This window comes from Crinia signifera, chromosome 11 (assembly GCF_055691185.1).
Source record: "Crinia signifera chromosome 11, ASM5569118v1, whole genome shotgun sequence".
NCBI lineage: Eukaryota > Metazoa > Chordata > Amphibia > Anura > Myobatrachidae > Crinia > Crinia signifera.
This window is the reverse complement of record NC_139227.1, coordinates 101,498,099-101,515,416: the sequence shown is the minus strand read 5'-3', so window position 1 is coordinate 101,515,416 and position 17,318 is coordinate 101,498,099.

Genomic DNA, 17,318 nt, shown 5'->3' with positions numbered 1-17,318 from the left:
GGGCGTATGCATGGTAATGAAGCCGTGACGCATGTGTAGGGGGGCGGGCATCTGACATCGCCGGATGTCAGCTGCCCGCCCCCATACATGATTTCATACGGACAAGTGTCCGTGTGGTCTAGGGTGGCGGGAGCTGGTGGAGCGTGCGGCCCTGCATTCGATGTTCGGCGACCATCGAATGCAGGGGCTGCTCCCAAGATGGAGGAGGCGTATCCACGTCCACTTTCATGCGGACCGCCACATATCCGCGTACGGACGGAGGTGGCGATCCGTATGGAAGGCGGGGATTCGCCTGCACGGTCCTGGCCGCATATTCTGATCGGGCCGCACCGATCAGAATAAGGGCCTGAATCCGCTCCGAGGCATTGACCTCAATCTCACTGCAAGTATAGAGGCTGCTTCCACAATAGTTGCTTCAGACAGCTGATAAGTATCTAAGAGCTAATCTCATCCAGGAGGCACAGCTAACCCAGCTTCATAGCTCCTACAGACGGCACCCAAGGTGGTCCGTGGGGGCCGTAAAACTGTAATAACAATAAGGCCCAGAGAGTGAAATCAGAATTATTACTACTATAAGCACTGGATGGTCCTCTGACCCACCACTCTATAGAATCCTATTTTATTCTTTTAGGATAATAATTGTCCTACCTTAATACACATTTAGGGCCTCCTGCTGAGTATTTTTTGTGATCTTATCTATAATGCCTTTGATTGGTCAACATTTTGGGGGCATGCACAGCGCTCCCCGAACAGCTGGGCAAATCTCATGTTCCCCTCCTTGACACTACGACATCGGGACTGTGCAATTCAGCGTGACCGCTGTAATTGAGACAGTGGTTATGGTATACTGAATCGGCCATGTTTGGTCAGCAGCCCACAGATGCTAAATTACTGTCCCGGCGCCTGTACACTGCAAATGACAGGCACTGGGAACGGTGAAAGTGCAGTAACGGCATCTGAACTGCACATGCACATACCTCTGATACATACCCACCACTGTACTTTGTCAGGTACAGCACCATTTTTTATGGCCTGTATCTTTTTTGGGTCTGCAACTGTACATTGTAGGTGTAGGAAGGGAGCATGACCACGCCCCCTTTACCCATGACCACTCCCCCTTTACGGATTTGTACCGGTTTCTGCTCTTCAGATGTTGGAGGGTATGCAGATAATATGGGCTGCAGTGAAGCCAGAGTAATGTCACAGGTTGTATCTGGCTTCACTTAGACAGAGCACAGTGGCGGAATTTACCTGGGCAGGGGGCGGGGTTGCAGTCCTGCAGCCCATAGGTAAAAACCGTCACTGGATGTCACCCATAACACCCAATCAAATTATACTTAATGGACAATGGAAAGCAAGTCGTGGTTATAAAATGTACGCTGTGTGTTTAACGATAACAATTTTTTTCTACTTCTACATCATATGGGTGACTGACAAAACACCTATATTGTTGGGACCATAGCTGCATAGCCTGGTCTTGTACTTGTACTTAAGAGATTATTTTTTTGCTTTTACATACATTTGTAAAAATAACTATTATATATATATATATATTAATAAAACATAATAAACTTTTATCATTTACACTTTCTTCTTTATTTTAATATTTCACTGACTTAACTTTAATAGTTTGTGCACTATGGATGACAAAACCTAGTTCTTCTTTTGTATAATACAAATTGCCTCCTAATAAGGTCCCAGCCACTTCCCTGGTTTCCATTATGACATCACAGAACATTTCATCATGAGGCTGTGGCTGATTGTGATGTCATAGGCTGCACCAGGATCAGCAGGCACCATTTGAAAGGAAGTTGTCCATGGAATAAGACTTGTATTGAAGATGCTGTGTATACAGATATTCGTTTTGCTAATATTAGTGATTACTGGGGGCAATGGAGCTCCAATTCGGGCAGCTGAAGATCACTTAGCCCAAGATGATGGAACTAACATCTATTATGAGGAGAATAATCCAACTTCAGGCTATAAAGAAGCAACTACTACAGAAGCAGCAGAAGAAAGTGACCTGAGCGATGAGCTGAAACAAACCCTGAATACGGAGAACACCAATTATTGGATAACAACCTGCTCAACAGTGGCCATTTTCAGTCTAGTGTTAATTGCAATAGCACTGGGCATCATTTGTTACAGACGATATCGCCTTATGTATGCTGCTGATGATGCTTTACTGGACCTTGATAGTGAAGCTGGACTCCCTGAAGAACTTGAACCTGCAGATAACTAACCTGGCAGGAGAGATGTGCCAGTCACAGGAATGCTCTCACCTTTCCTTGGCACTGGATCATCATCTGAATTAAAGCAACAGCTCCGGCTTGGGAACCAAAAAGAGACCCAAATACAGGCTTAGGAACCTGAGACAAAGAGACCCACAAACAGGCTTGGGAACCTGAGACAAAGAGACCCACATACAGGCTTAGGAACCAAAGACAAAGAGACCCACATACAGGCTTGGGAACCGAAGACAAAGAGACCCACATACAGGCTTGGGAACCAAAGACAAAGAGACCCACATACAGGCTTGGGAACCGAAGACAAAGAGACCCACATACAGGCTTGGGAACCAAAGACAAAGAGACCCACATACTGGCTTGGGAACCAAAGACAAAGAGACCCACATACAGGCTTGGGAACCTGAGACAAAGAGACCCACATACAGGCTTGGGAACCTGAGACAAAGAGACCCACATACAGGCTTGGGAACCTGAGACAAAGAGACCCATATACAGGCTTGGGAACCGAAGACAAAGAGACCCACATACAGGCTTAGGAACCTGAGACAAAGAGACCCACATACAGGCTTGGGAACCGAAGACAAAGACACCCACATACAGGCTTAGGAACCTGAGACAAAGAGACCCACATACAGGCTTGGGAACCGAAGACAAAGACACCCACATACAGGCTTGGGAACCGAAGACAAAGACACCCACATACAGGCTTGGGAACCGAAGACAAAGAGACCCACATACAGGCTTGGGAACCGAAGACAAAGAGACCCACATACAGGCTTGGGAACCTGAGACAAAAGAAACCCATCCCATCCCACTCCCCCTCCCCTCTCCCCCCCCCCCCCCCCCCCCCACCCGTGGCTGTTATTGCATGGCTATCGGGCGTGGCCCCTTGGCGATGGGGTTACCAGTTCTTTAAGAATTGGTAGTGGCACAGCCACCATGGACCAATGCAATATTCATTTTGTTGTTATTAAGTTAGAACTGTGTAAATGTGCTGTCAGACTTACTGTGTGACTGTACTGACAACTTTCAGCTTCATTTGCAAAACATAAATTATTCTATATAAAGTATACCAAAAGTTGTGCAAAGATTAGGGCCATCTGTCCTCCCTCTCTCTCTGCCCAGCATCTGCCCCTCCCCCTCTCCCTGCCCAGCATCTGCCCCCCCCCCTCCCTGCCCAGCATCTGCCCTCCCTCTCCCTGCCCAACATCTGCCCATTGTCTCTGTCCAGGATATTTCCTCCCTCTCTCTGCCCAGCATCAGTCCTCTTCTCTCTTCATTGGCCAGCATCTTGCTGCCACCCCCTCTCTACCCAGAATTTGGTTGCTTTCCAATTTATCTGCCTAGATCTGGCTGTCCCGCCTTTCTCTGCCGAGTATCTGTCCCCCTCCTTTTCTCCCTGTGCCCCATCTATCATACTGTATCTATACATCCTTATTCAACCATTTCCAACAACACCCTCATAACTCATTGTTCCTCTTTCCCATTCTCCCACCTCCCCATACTTATTCCTCTTCTGCTCTCTTCACACCGTACACACACCTTGCGTCCAGGGGCGGATTTTGGGATGACGGCGCCCCTAGGCACAACAATAATGCTACCCCCTGTCTAATTATATTATTTTTATTGATTACTTATAAGCCCTCATTTGATAATAGCCAACATAATGGATTTATTAAAAAAAGCCACTAACTGTGACGTTCTTTTATTATGTATACATATTACTAAGTAGGACAGGTTACAGGGGCAGTATCTGCATGTCCTATCATTTACACTCTATTTAAGATGGAATACGGTACAGTACAGTGGATATTTTGCAGTTATTGGTACACTTTGGGCTGACAGTACCATCACAGGCATCCAAGTGCCGCCCCCAAACATGTGCCTAATGGGAAATTCGGCTCTGCTTGCTCCGCTCCTGGGCTTCCCACTTATTTTAGGATTGCCGTCACCTGTGTTTATCTAGTTAACTGCTGTAAAAGGTGTTGTACTAAAGGTGGCAGCAATCATACAATGGGGCACATTTAATGCTCTATGTCGAGCTGTGACAGCGAGCGGTACCGATAGCTCGCAGGTCAGTATTCAACTGACCCCCCCCCCCGCAATCGCCATTTGTACCTCACTGAGTTTTTTCTGCCAGGTGGAAACGGTGAGTGCACCTGGCAAAACGGCGCGGGTCTCCGCTATATGCAGCGGGCTCGCTGCATTAGAGGCGAACCTCATCGTTCAGGGGAATCCTCGACGTCCTCTGGCGGCGAAGATTACCCCAGAACATAGAATAAGGCGAGCAGCCGGCGGCAAGAAACCCCCTCGCCGGCGACATTGAATACAGCCCAATAAGAGGGATTTGAAAATGCCGCTCCCAGTACCTGGGCCCCGTTCAGCTCTCAGCGACCCTGCTGAGGGGGCATGCCAATGCCTCCATGATTGTCCCCATTCAAGCACTATGGTCCTTCAGATGTCTCAGTAGCCATAGCTGGATAACAAGCCCAAGGAACTAGATAAGATTTCCCGGCACTAGTAACACCAGGAGCCCAACAGGGTCCACATAGCAGAGTTTTTGTAAATTGCGCACCTGCAAAGATGGAGGGTGGCCCAGGGGGATCCTGCGTTGCCCAGCTGGAAGCCGGGGAGGACTAGGGGCCGTGTGCCGTATCCTGTAAGTGCACCAGCAAAGTTTGTTGCGTAACAGTAGCCATTTTCTGAACACGCCAAGAAGCCCCAAAAATCCCAGACGTGTATCCCCAAACTGGACAATGGTCCTCACTCCTACCTGCATTCAGTGGCGTAAGTTCATCCCAGTTGCCCGGAGGCAAGACAAATATTAGTGCCCCCCAAATAGTTCAATCAGACAGGTCATGGGTTCTAAAACAGGGTGTGACACTTGCCAAAATAAAGTTAGGAGGGGGAGTCAGCCACAGAAGCGATATCAACGGCTTTCATTCAAACTCGCAGGGGTAGAGAGGTGCCCCCTTGGGAGCAGAAGCCCGGCGGCAGATGACTCCATTGCAGTAACCATGTACCCTACAAGGCTTCCCAGGGTGCATCTGGTAAGTTCTGCCGCTTGATCATTACTATATTTTATTTGTATAACACCAACATGTTTTGCAGTGCGGCAGACTGAGAGGACCTTGTTCAAGCTCATTGGTTCTGCGACAGGAGCAAACAATCCTTCTAATTTCCTCGCTGTAGGCATACTGTACACATTCAATTGCATCCCTACTAACATCCCATGGAGCAAACACACAGGAGCTGTGACTCTCCTTGCCGACACAGAGGGTGGCAATTTGCAGGTTCTGATAGGCTGATGTAATATTATGCGGAGGTTACCATTGTATAGGAAACACTAGAACAGCATGCTCCTAATGTATATCAGCTGCCCAGGGGCCATTCTGTGGTGGTTTCTGTACCTAGGCAGCTGCTGAGAGCTGAAGGGTGGTGCGGTCAGGTGCCCGCAGCTGTGTGACCACTCTCAGGTCTGACGCGGTGACTGATCACAATCAATATCCAGTTGTTAGAGTAACAGCCATGTCCGCTGCGGGTGGCTGGCTGGGTGATAACATGTTTGTTTCATTGAATGTGACTTGTCTCTGTCAAATTAACGCCCGGCCTAATGAATGGATGACATCTTTACAACCAATTTACTGTACAGTGAGCACTTAACTCTTTCTCCGCCTGCAAGATGTAGACGACCCAAACTATTAGCGTTTATTCAGAGAGCCCGAGTGTATTTTCCAGCACCATTGTGCTCCAATGCATATCACACAGTGGAATCTGCATGGACAGACCAGCTGCGTCCGCACACTTCATCGACAATAAGAACAAGGCAGAATCTAGTGTTCTAGGAGACATTTAAGTAAGTGAGGGGGCTGATTTATTAATGAGTGATAAAACCCATTACATATGATAAATGGTGCTCGAATCAGCTCACTACTGTCATGTGTTCAGCTCTTAACTGTCATGAGTTCAGTTCCCCACTGTCATGTATTCCGCTCTCTTTATTTTCGTGTGTACAGCTCCCAACTGCCATGTTTTCAGCTCTTAACTGGCATGTGTTTAGCTCCCAAATGTAATTCTTTACTGTCCTGTGTTCAGCTATTACCTGTCCTGTGTTCAGCTATTACCTGTCCTGTGTTCAGCTATTACCTGTCCTGTGTTCAGCTATTACCTGTCCTGTGTTCAGCTATTACATGTTCTGTGTTCAGCTATTACATGTTCTGTGTTCAGCTATTACATGTTCTGTGTTCAGCTATTACCTGTTCTGTGTTCAGCTATTACCTGTCCTGTGTTCAGCTATTACCTGTCCTGTGTTCAGCTATTACCTGTCCTGTGTTCAGCTATTACCTGTCCTGTGTTCAGCTATTACCTGTCCTGTGTTCAGCTATTACCTGTCCTGTGTTCAGCTATTACCTGTTCTGTGTTCAGCTATTACCTGTCCTGTGTTCAGCTATTACCTGTCCTGTGTTCAGCTATTACCTGTCCTGTGTTCAGCTATTACCTGTCCTGTGTTCAGCTATTACCTGTTCTGTGTTCAGCTATTACCTGTTCTGTGTTCAGCTATTACCTGTTCTGTGTTCAGCTCTTAACTGTCCTGTGTTCAGCACTGAACTGCCATGTTTTATGCTCTTAACTGTTCAGGGTTACCTCCAGAGGCAAAACTCTGGGAGGCAATGGAGTCATCTGCTGCTGGCCTCTTGCTCCCAAGGGGGCACCTCTCCTACCCTGCAAGTTTAAATCAGTTATTTAAAAGCCAAGGATATTTCTTTCTGAGTTTAATTTTGAGTTCTGAAATATATATGTATTCCCTATCTACCTATCTAAATTTCTGAACAGAAACATATTTTATATAAGGTTATATAGGGTTGTGTGTGTGCGTGTGTGTGTGTGTGTGTGTGGGGGGCACCAATATATATCTTGCCTCCGGGCAACTGGAACGAACTTACACCACTGGTTACCTCCCAACTGTCACATGTTCCGTTCTTAACTGTCATGTATTCAGCTCACAACTGTCATGTGTTCTGCTCCTAACTGTACTGTGTCCAGCTCCCAACTGGCACATGTTATGATCCTAACTGTCTGGTGTTCAGCCCCAACTGGCATGTGTTCAGCTCCCAACTTCTGTGTGTTCAGCTCACACATGCCATGTGTTCTGCTCTTATCTGCCCTGTGTTCAGCTCCCAACTGCCAAGTGTTCCACTCTTAAACGCCATGTGTTTGAAAAACCTATTACACCGCGGTAATGCGGAACCTGGTGCTCCGCCAGGCCATCGCAATCTCACCATCATACACTGCGGACTAGAAGCCTGAATTTTAAGAGAATATTAACAACAACAACAAAAAGTTTTTATAAATGTTTTTTTATATAATTTTAGATATTTACCGAAATCAAGACATATTTCCAGTAATGACAGACCGCTGCCGTCATCACTATTGGCAACCCGCAAGGGCTATCATCAGTGATAAGGGGTATATTTACTAACGCTTGTGAACCCAGTGATGTTGCCCAGAGCAACCAATCAGATTCTGTCTGTCATTTATTTTTCTAGAAATAGACAGACAGAATCTGCTTTGTTGCTATGGGCAACATCACCTCTTTTCATTTTTAGAAGCGTTAGTAAATTTACACAGAACGGATTTGACTCTTTGGGGTAAATTTACTAAAGCTTCTAAAAGCAGTGATGCTGCCCCTAACAACCAATCAGATTCTGCCTATCATTTTCTAGGATGCAATAGAAATGATAGACATCTGGTTGCTATGGACAACATATCTATTCATTTTTAGAAGCGTTAGTAATTGCACCACTTCCCTCCCCCTGTAATCGCACGGCCTCTGACTTCTTGTGTGATCAGTGAGTGTCTGTGTCGGCAGAATGCCCCTCGCTCACTTTATGCCTTCCCTTGGAGAAGGTTACACTTGGCGCACAGCGACTTTTTTAATTGAGAAGCTGAGTGACAGCTTGTTACGTCCCTGAGCCGGTCCCAGAGCCCCAGGTGTTGGTATATGAGATTGCATTCATTTTACACACAGGATTCTGGGAGATTTAATCCATATTATTCACAGCCTTACAAGCACCTGATTTATCCAGCAGAGACGGTGAGGATCCCAGGAGGGGACCACCACCCCAATCCCCCCAACCCTCTCCCCCACTCTCTGCAATGTGAAGCTGTCTTTATTATAGACAATCCTAACACATATTGCAGGAAGTCCTCTTGTATTAAACATAGCATGCTATAAATAATTGTGTGTGTGTGTGTGTGTGTATGTGTCTGTATGAGAAAAAGCCAGGAACCCAGGGAGATTTTTTTTAAGGATGGCTATCAGTGGATTGACCATCGATGGTACTATTTATAGGTGTGACCCACAGATGGTCACCCTTGCTTCACAATTCAGTAGTCTGTGTGGCAATGAGAGCCCGGGGGCAGGGCTTTGCAGAAGTGGAGCTAAGCTCTACGTCTCGGCACTTTATTAAAAAAAATAATAATTTGAATCATCGATGGTCAGTGGCCATGGAGCGTACTGTGGAAGCCGGGGGTAGAGACCTCAACAGCGGGGAGCGATGCTGCAGTTCTCAGTTCTGCGGACAACACCATGACTTGGTGACACTAGAGCAGGGGTGGCCAAACCTGTCCTCAAGATCTACTAATGGTGCATGTTTTCCCGGCAACCTGTGGATCTATAGTAGGAATGACTGCAGCATGTTTTAAAATGTGACAGTTAGTAATGACTACAGCTGTGCACCAGCTAGGTGACCTGGAATAGTGGACCGTTGGTAGATCTCGAAGACCGGTTTGGCCACCCCTGCTCTAGAGCATAGCAGCACTCAAAACTGCAACCACTCCAACTTCTTAAGGGCGGGATGTACTTAAGGGAAAATGCGGTAAAACAGGGGTTTTACCACATTTTCCTATGTACCAATACCCGTGCGTCCCATCTTCGCCTGGCAGGGTATCGCCACCCTCTGGGTGGCAATACCCTATAGAAGCCTATGGGCTTCTATCGCCGCCCGCCGTCCGCGCCCCCCCTCCCGTCCTCCTTTGATCTCCTCCTCCCCCAGCAGATGTCACAGCCGGGAGGACATCCGGCTGCAGGGGGGAGGAGGCGACGCCGGGGACACTGCCAGCCGCCGGGATGTGACTGAGACCCCCTGCAGACCACATCACAGGTATCGCGGGGGGTCTCCGTCACGGCAACCCGATGCTAGCCGCATGTGTTAGTACATATGCGGCAGCATCGCGGCGGCTGGCAGGCGAAGGGCGGCGATGTATATTAATACATCCCGCCCTAAGTGCACCGTTGAAAGTCTGGCCAAAGAAGATTTACATGTTACCTACACAGAATGCTTCAGACCAGGGACGTAACTAGATATTAGTAGGCCCCATAGCAAAGGTTTGTAAGGGCCCCCTATATAGCAACTGATGGTGACAAATGTATGTAAAACATATTACTTAGACAGTACAGGTGGGCCCTTTCAGCTCTGGGCCCCAAAGCAGCTGCACCCCTTGCACCTATGGTAGTTACGCCCTTGCTTCAGACGCTATCGCCCCACCACCGATCACCAGCCCCCCCCCCCCTCTCCATCCATACACACACCCCCCCCCCTAATATTTTGCCAGCCAACTTCCCCCTCCCTGCAGTCAGACAGCTGACCCCCTTCCTCCTTCATGTTGCCTGTTAGTTTCTCGTTGTCAATGGGATTCCTCCAACCTTCGTTGGTCTCACAATTCTGCTCCTGTTAAAAATGGCTGCCACACTCCACTATCTCTTATATATTTGGCTACATCTGTCAATCATCTGCGGCTGTAACGCTGGGCGGGGTCACACACCACCCAGCCAGCCAGCAAAATCGTAGCCAAATATATAAGAGAACAGAACCCTGCACGCCACATACCTATGCCCAGAGGCGTACCTCCTGGCGTCGGAGCTCTGCCGCCGGCTCCCCCGCCCTGCTAATACAGCCAGTGTGCGCCGCGAATGCAAGGGACGGGAGACTTCGGGGGACGGAAGGAAGCCCAGGTTCTCCGCAGTTGGGGCACGCCCCCAACAGTGACAGCGGCGGACGGGCCGGCGCACACTTGATGTACACAAAATTGTGCGCGCTGCCCTGCCTCCCCTGGGACATGCGTCGGCCGGGAGTCCACCTCCGGAGCTTTGACTCCTGTGTCCCGCACTGTGCCCCCTGCCAGAGGCGTAGGGAGGGCGGAGTTGGGGCGCAGGGCGCCGCCTCCCCTCCGCAAATGAGAGTCCTGCTGCCCTACACACGCAGGGCAGCCTGCGCCAGTGGCTGCCCTGACCAGCACCTGCCCCGTCTGCCCGGCAGCTCACCTGGTCCCGGCCGCGACGTGATGGGGTCACGTCACGTGTCTCACTCCAGTCCCTAACCAAGCTGCTGCTGCTGCTGCTCGGGCCGGCTCCCGGGCAGCGCTGAGCAGCAGGAATAAGGAGATGTACTAAAAGGAATGACAGTGTCTGTGCTCCTCAAGGTAGATTTTTTCGTTTTGTTTTTTTTAAATAAAGAATTAAGGGAATAATCATGGGGTCTGGGGGTTTGGTGGGGGGGGGGGGGGGGGGGGGTCTCTCTGGTTTATGCTGCCACCCTGCTCTTCTCAAGGTGGATTTTAGTTTTTTACTAAAGATAAATAATTATGCCAATGATCATGGGGTTTGGGGGATTTGTGGGGGTGGGGTTAATCTCTCTTATATGTGTCTTATATAGCGCAGCAGATTCTGTTACAGTCTCTTATACAGTATAGCGCAGCACATTCCGTTACAGTGTCTTATATACCGCAGCAGATTATGATACAGGGTCTTATATAGCGCAGCAGATTCCGTTACAGTGTCTTATATAGCGCAGCAGATTCCGTTACAGCGTCTTATATAGCGCAGCAGATTCCGTTACAGTGTCTTATACAGCGCAGCAGATTCCGTTACAGTGTCTTATACAGCGCAGCAGATTCCGTTACAGTGTGTTATATAGCGCAGCAGATTCCTTTACAGTGTCTTATATACCGCAGCAGATTATGATACAGGGTCTTATATAGCGCAGCAGATTCCGTTACAGTGTCTTATATAGCGCAGCAGATTCCGTTACAGCGTCTTATATAGCGCAGCAGATTCCGTTACAGTCTCTTATACAGCGCAGCAGATTCCGTTACAGTGTCTTATACAGCGCAGCAGATTCCGTTACAGTGTGTTATATAGCGCAGCAGATTCCGTTACAGTGTTTTATATACCGCAGCAGATTATGATACAGGGTCTTATATAGCGCAGCAGATTCCGTTACAGTTTCTTATATAGCGCAGCAGATTCCGTTACAGCGTCTTACATAGCGCAGCAGATTCCGTTACAGCGTCTTACATAGCGCAGCAGATTCCGTTACAGTGTCTTATATAGCGCAGCAGATTCTGCCACAGCGTCAAATATTTCAAATGTAACATGCCAACATATGTTAGCCACGCCCCCAATTCATTACCGGGAGGGGGATATGACCTTGCTCCGGGCACCGTGGCACCTAGCTACACCGCTGCCCCCTGCTGCTGCCAAAAAGACAGAAGCTGCCTCCCATCCCACCAGGGAGCAGTATCGGCTCCTGCCGTCCTTCACCGTCCCTCTGACGATGCCCTCCCCCCTGCTGGCAGCAGCACGCAGCAGGGAAGCTGCCTCTTTTCTCCCCCACTCCCACCCCACACCGAGCACAAGAGACAGCTGCAGCACATCTCTACTCTGTGTAGCTGCTCTGGTCTCCTCCCATCACCACAGCAGCAGTGAAGTCAGCAAATGTTGGCCGGCCTGGCTGGACTGGGAACAAAATTTAAGTGGCACTTTTGAGGGGCATTGTGAAAGCTGCACTACTGTTGCCATTATTTATTATTTATAAGCACTGGGGGCATTACATTCAACAATGTGTGGCATAATGTGTAATGAGCATCACAGTGTGCAGCATATTGTGTACTGGGCAGTACAGTTTGTGGCATAGTGTGTAGTGTGCATTACGGTGTGTGGCTTAATGTGTAGGGGGCATTACGGTGCGTGGCATAATGTTAGTCCCCTCCGCCGCGCAAGGGTCCCACCTATTACAAATGGGGGGGGGGGGGGCGCAAAACATGCCTTAGCTCCGGGCACCGTGGAACCTAGCTACACCACAGCCTATGCCCAACTAACCCCCGCAATAACGCACACCTTGAAACAAGCAATGCACCAAAATCCACCAGCACGGTCCCTGTGCCCCGGCTTCTGCGCTCAGGGCAGTCAGTGTCGCGTCACAACTCTCGCGGGAACATGCTTCGCACACACACTGTGCCGAGAAAGCCGTGCGCCCGCTGACTCCTGCTGCAAACCCTGCGCTGAGGCCCGCAGCCCCGCAAGATGCCTTTACACTGCGCCCGCTGCCCCCTGCTGCCAACCCTGCGCTCAGCCCCGCAAGCAGACTTTAACCTGCGCCCGCTGCCTCACACTTCCTCCTGCAGCCTGCCACCCCGCTAGCCTGCAGATGCCGCCTGGCACACCACCCACCTTCACAACTACTGTGGCTGATGCCTGGCAACACCGGCTGCCTGCACCCGCTGCCTGGCACCCCCTCCTGACGCAAACATACTCTGGCCGATGCATGCCACCACCGGCCGCCTGAGCCAGCTGCCTGCCACCCCCTCCTGGCTCACAACTACTGTGGCTGATGCCTGCCACCATTGCCCGCCTTGGACACCAACAGGCCACTCATCTATACCACCAACGGATAAAAGGTACTTTTCACACACCATTGTAACACACACACACTTTCTATACCACCCCATGCACACCTACTGTACCTACACTTACAGCACAGCAATAACATCCATAACACTACATAACACCACCCCACAACACCACCAACGCCCCCATTAATGCCCAAAATTGCTTTGTAAAAGCAAGACTTTCAAAAACCCCACAACACCACACCATTAACGCCCATAATTGCTTGGTAAAACCAAGACTTTCAGCACCAATGTGTAACCTGATGGACGCAGGGACAGGCCTCCTAAAGGAGCCTCTCCTTGCGATGCACGGAGCATGGCCCTCTATGTATGCGCCGTTACGCGCTGAGCCACACCCCTTCCCCAAAACACCCTCACCCCACTAACCCTTGCCCACTCATTCCAACGAATATTGTGTTGTCATTTTAATGGGGCGCAGCCCCCTACGACGGTGTGAAGAGCGCCCGTAGGGCGCGATGAATCACCTAGTCATCTATAATAACTGTCCCCTATAAGGCGGCAACAATTTTGGGAAGGGCATTTTCAAAGTGGGCAGGCACAAAGGGAGTGCAGACAAGTATATTGTCTGTGGTCCGCCATCCAGGCAGTGGTAGCAGTAGCTCCCAAAGTCCCCCAGCGGCTCCCAGCCACTGCAGGGTCTGCTATTGCTAAGTCTTTGAATGAGGCCCTTTTGTTTAATCCCCCTAAATAACATGTAAGCTTGTCCTGTTAATACACAGGGCACAGCTGCATTTTATAGCAATTGAGCTGACTGGCCCTTACAGCTTCATACACTGGACGGAAATGTGGAATATTTATTGGCACCAATTATATTCTCCAGCCTAGCCTATGAATCTGTTAGGAACGTGTGACAGGTATATAGATAACATATTGATTGTTTAGCGAGATGAGATAACACTTCCATACTAACAACATATTGAGTGTGATTTCCAGGATGTATTCATCCACAGACAGATGTAGAGCGCAGGCGCAGTCCAATCCGGGTCCCGGTATGGATTGTATGGTTGACCTAAAGATGGTCGACAGTCATTCGGTTGACACCACTAGGTCGACATACTGCAAGGTCGACAGGGGTCTAGGTTGATATGGGACAAGGTCCACAGGTCATTGGGTCGACACAAGCATTACGTCGACATGGTCTCGGTCGACAGTCAAAAGGTTGACATGGGGTTATTCCCTGTTTTTTTACCCGAATGTTGACACAGTCGACATGGACACAGTATTAAGTGCCCTGCATCCCCTCGCATGGCTCACTGCGCTCGCCATGCTTCGAGCACAGTGCCTCGCTACACGTGGCACATTATTTTATTCTCCCACCATGCCCTATTGGATGGTAGGGCATGAAATACCACCTGTCGGCACATGTCGGTTAAAAAAAACAGTGAAAAACCCTATGTCAACCTTTTGACTGTCGACCTAGACCATGTTGAACTAATGCTTGCGTCGACCTAATGACCTGTCGACCTTGTCCCATGTCGACCTAGACCCCTGTCGACCTTGCAGTATGTCGACCTAGTGGTGTCGACCATCTTTATGTTGACCAACCGACTGTATCCCCCGGGTCCAGGGCATTCTGAGCCCAGTGGCGTAACTATAATTTATGTGCCCCCCCCCCACTGAATATTTCAGCAGCGCCCCCCCCCCCCCCCCCCCCCCCCCAGTGAAGTTAGCAACCCCCCGGCTGCCCATGCCCTCGTCGTGCCTTACCCCTCAACTCAGCAGGGACCCGCAGATCTTCTCTGCGGTGTGGTCCCGGCTCCCTTCCTGCTATGAAAATGGACCATCACAAGATGTCCGCCCCCATACAGCAGACAGTTTCACAGAACTGTCTGCTGTATGGGGGTGGACATTTTATGATGGTCCATTTCCAAAGCAGCAGTAGCCAAGAGGGGAGCCGAGACCGCACAGCAGAGAAGATCTTCCAAAGCGGGTCCCGGCCACAGCACAGACATCTGTGCAGCGGCAGCGGGAGCGTTACAATAGCCCTGCAGACCCCCAGCACCTGCACTTACACAGCGCCTCCCCGCGACCGCGGTGTCTGTGGGGCTATTGTTACGCCACTGTCTGAGTCTGATTCAAAGATATATGCTAATGAATTCACTAATGTGTATGTGCATGCACACGTTGTGCAAAATTATGCAAATATCACTGTGGCTTGGATTTGTATTTAGAAGCCCACTGGCAGCTGTGCAGATAATGTGTTATGAGGCATTACTGTGTGTGGCATAATATGTTATAAGGGGCATTACTGTGTGTGGCATAATGAGTTATAACGGGCATTACTGTGTGGCATAATGTGTTTTAAGGGGCATTACTGTGTGAGGCACATGTTATAAGGGGCATTACTGTGTGTGGCCAAATGTGTTATAGTGTGCATAACTGCATTACTGCTGTGTGGCAAAATGTGTATAATGGGCATTTATATGTGGGAAAAATAGTGTATAGCCAGGGCTTGGTCAATTGGAAAAATGCCTTTTCCTTGTGTGTGTGGCCTGCACCGCAGAAGTGCCAGCTTTACCTCACAGAACCACCCAAATTCTAGTTTCTAGTTTCCCACTTTCTGTATTTTGTATTTCTCTAATGAGCAACACATCTCCAGGTATTTTTTATCTTGCACACAGTAACCAATGTACGGTGTCCAAGATGGCTGCCTCATCAGGTAAATTCATATGTAGGCTGAACAATCCATGGGAATTATGATTCTCTGGGTATCTTGTTGTGTGTGTATGGTATAGTCCTATTTTATTCTCCATATGTAAATATACCTCCATTACTGCTGTCCCCGCCCAGTGTAACCTACATAGTGCGCACAAAATGGCTGCCTCATCAGGTAAATTCATATGATGTAGGCAAAATAATCCATGGGAATGATGATTCTCTGGGTAACTTGTTGTGTGTATATGGTATAGTCCTACTTTTTTATTCTCCATATGTAAAACATACCTCCATTGCTATCCCCGCCCAGTGTAACCTATGTAGTGCGCACAAGATGGCTGCCTAGCCTGGTTATTGAATGCATGAGATGAACAACCCATGGAACTGATGATTCTGTGGGTATCCCGTATTTCATTTTTGAATATTTTTATTTCTATTCATCGACTGTAAATCTTGTAGTAATTCCAAAATGGCTGCCTCCTTTGTAATATGGCATCTTTGCAGCAAATTTAGAGTTCTGTTTGAACAAAATCACCGTGGGCCAGATGTATCAAGCTTCAAAAAGTGATAAAGTGGAGAGTAATAAACAGCCAGCCAGTCAGAATCAAAATGTTAGGTAAACTTAACATTTTCCATTATACCCCTAAAAACTGGTGTTTTTGAGGGGAACTGCCACAAATATTCAATGATAAAGGGACCTGATTAAAATAGAACTAAACTAAAAATTGATGATGATGATAATTATAATGATGTATGTGCTTTATCCTAGTTACAGGATGCAATTAGGAAACAGGCTATTAACAGCAACACAAATCAACCAGATCAATATCTACCTCCTGTACAGAGGGAAAAACACCTCAGTAAAACAAGTGTTGGATAATAGACACACGTAGCCTACACCGTACTTCTGTGAGCTGTTCATCTTTAAGAATATTGAAGAATTATTACAAAAGCATCATCCAATCAGTTCAACACTACGCTGTACGCACATTCATGACCTGTAGCCCACTATAATAGGGAACGGTTTGAAGGCAAGTGTTAGAATAACAAGACAATGATTGTGCAAATTCCCCTTCATTTTAGGGTCCCATGGATCCTTCAAGATGGACGCTGCCACTTCTCAATTGAATCGGGAGGGGCAAGGGACATCGCTGCGGCTGTGCCCTCAGCCAAGGGCACAGAGCTGAAGGGGGCCCATCTTTGCAGTCTAAGTAATATGTTTTACATACATTTATCACCATCAGCTACTAAATAGGGGGCCCATACAAACTTTTGCTATGGGGCCCATGAAGATGTAGGTACGCCTCTGCCCTCAGCAACGCAAAGCCGGGAACCACCGATTCCCCAGTTTTAGCATCCGAAATATTCATTAATTACTGTGGCTAACACTGGTCTGAAAGATGAGGATGACTTAAACCAAAGAGAGGAGCACGGAGAACGGAACTGGCATTTGCAGATCCGATTTCCTGAGTAATCTATCAAAGGCTGAAGCAGGGACACTAATTCCATTAACAAATGTATAAAACATGAGGCAATCCCTGGAAATGAGGGGCCATTGGCAAATATGCTGCAATCGCCCCAACCTAAGAAATAGATGTACAGACAGCACGGTGGTAATAGAGAGCAGCAGGGGAATGGAGACCCCCCCCCGCCTTGTTAGCACAA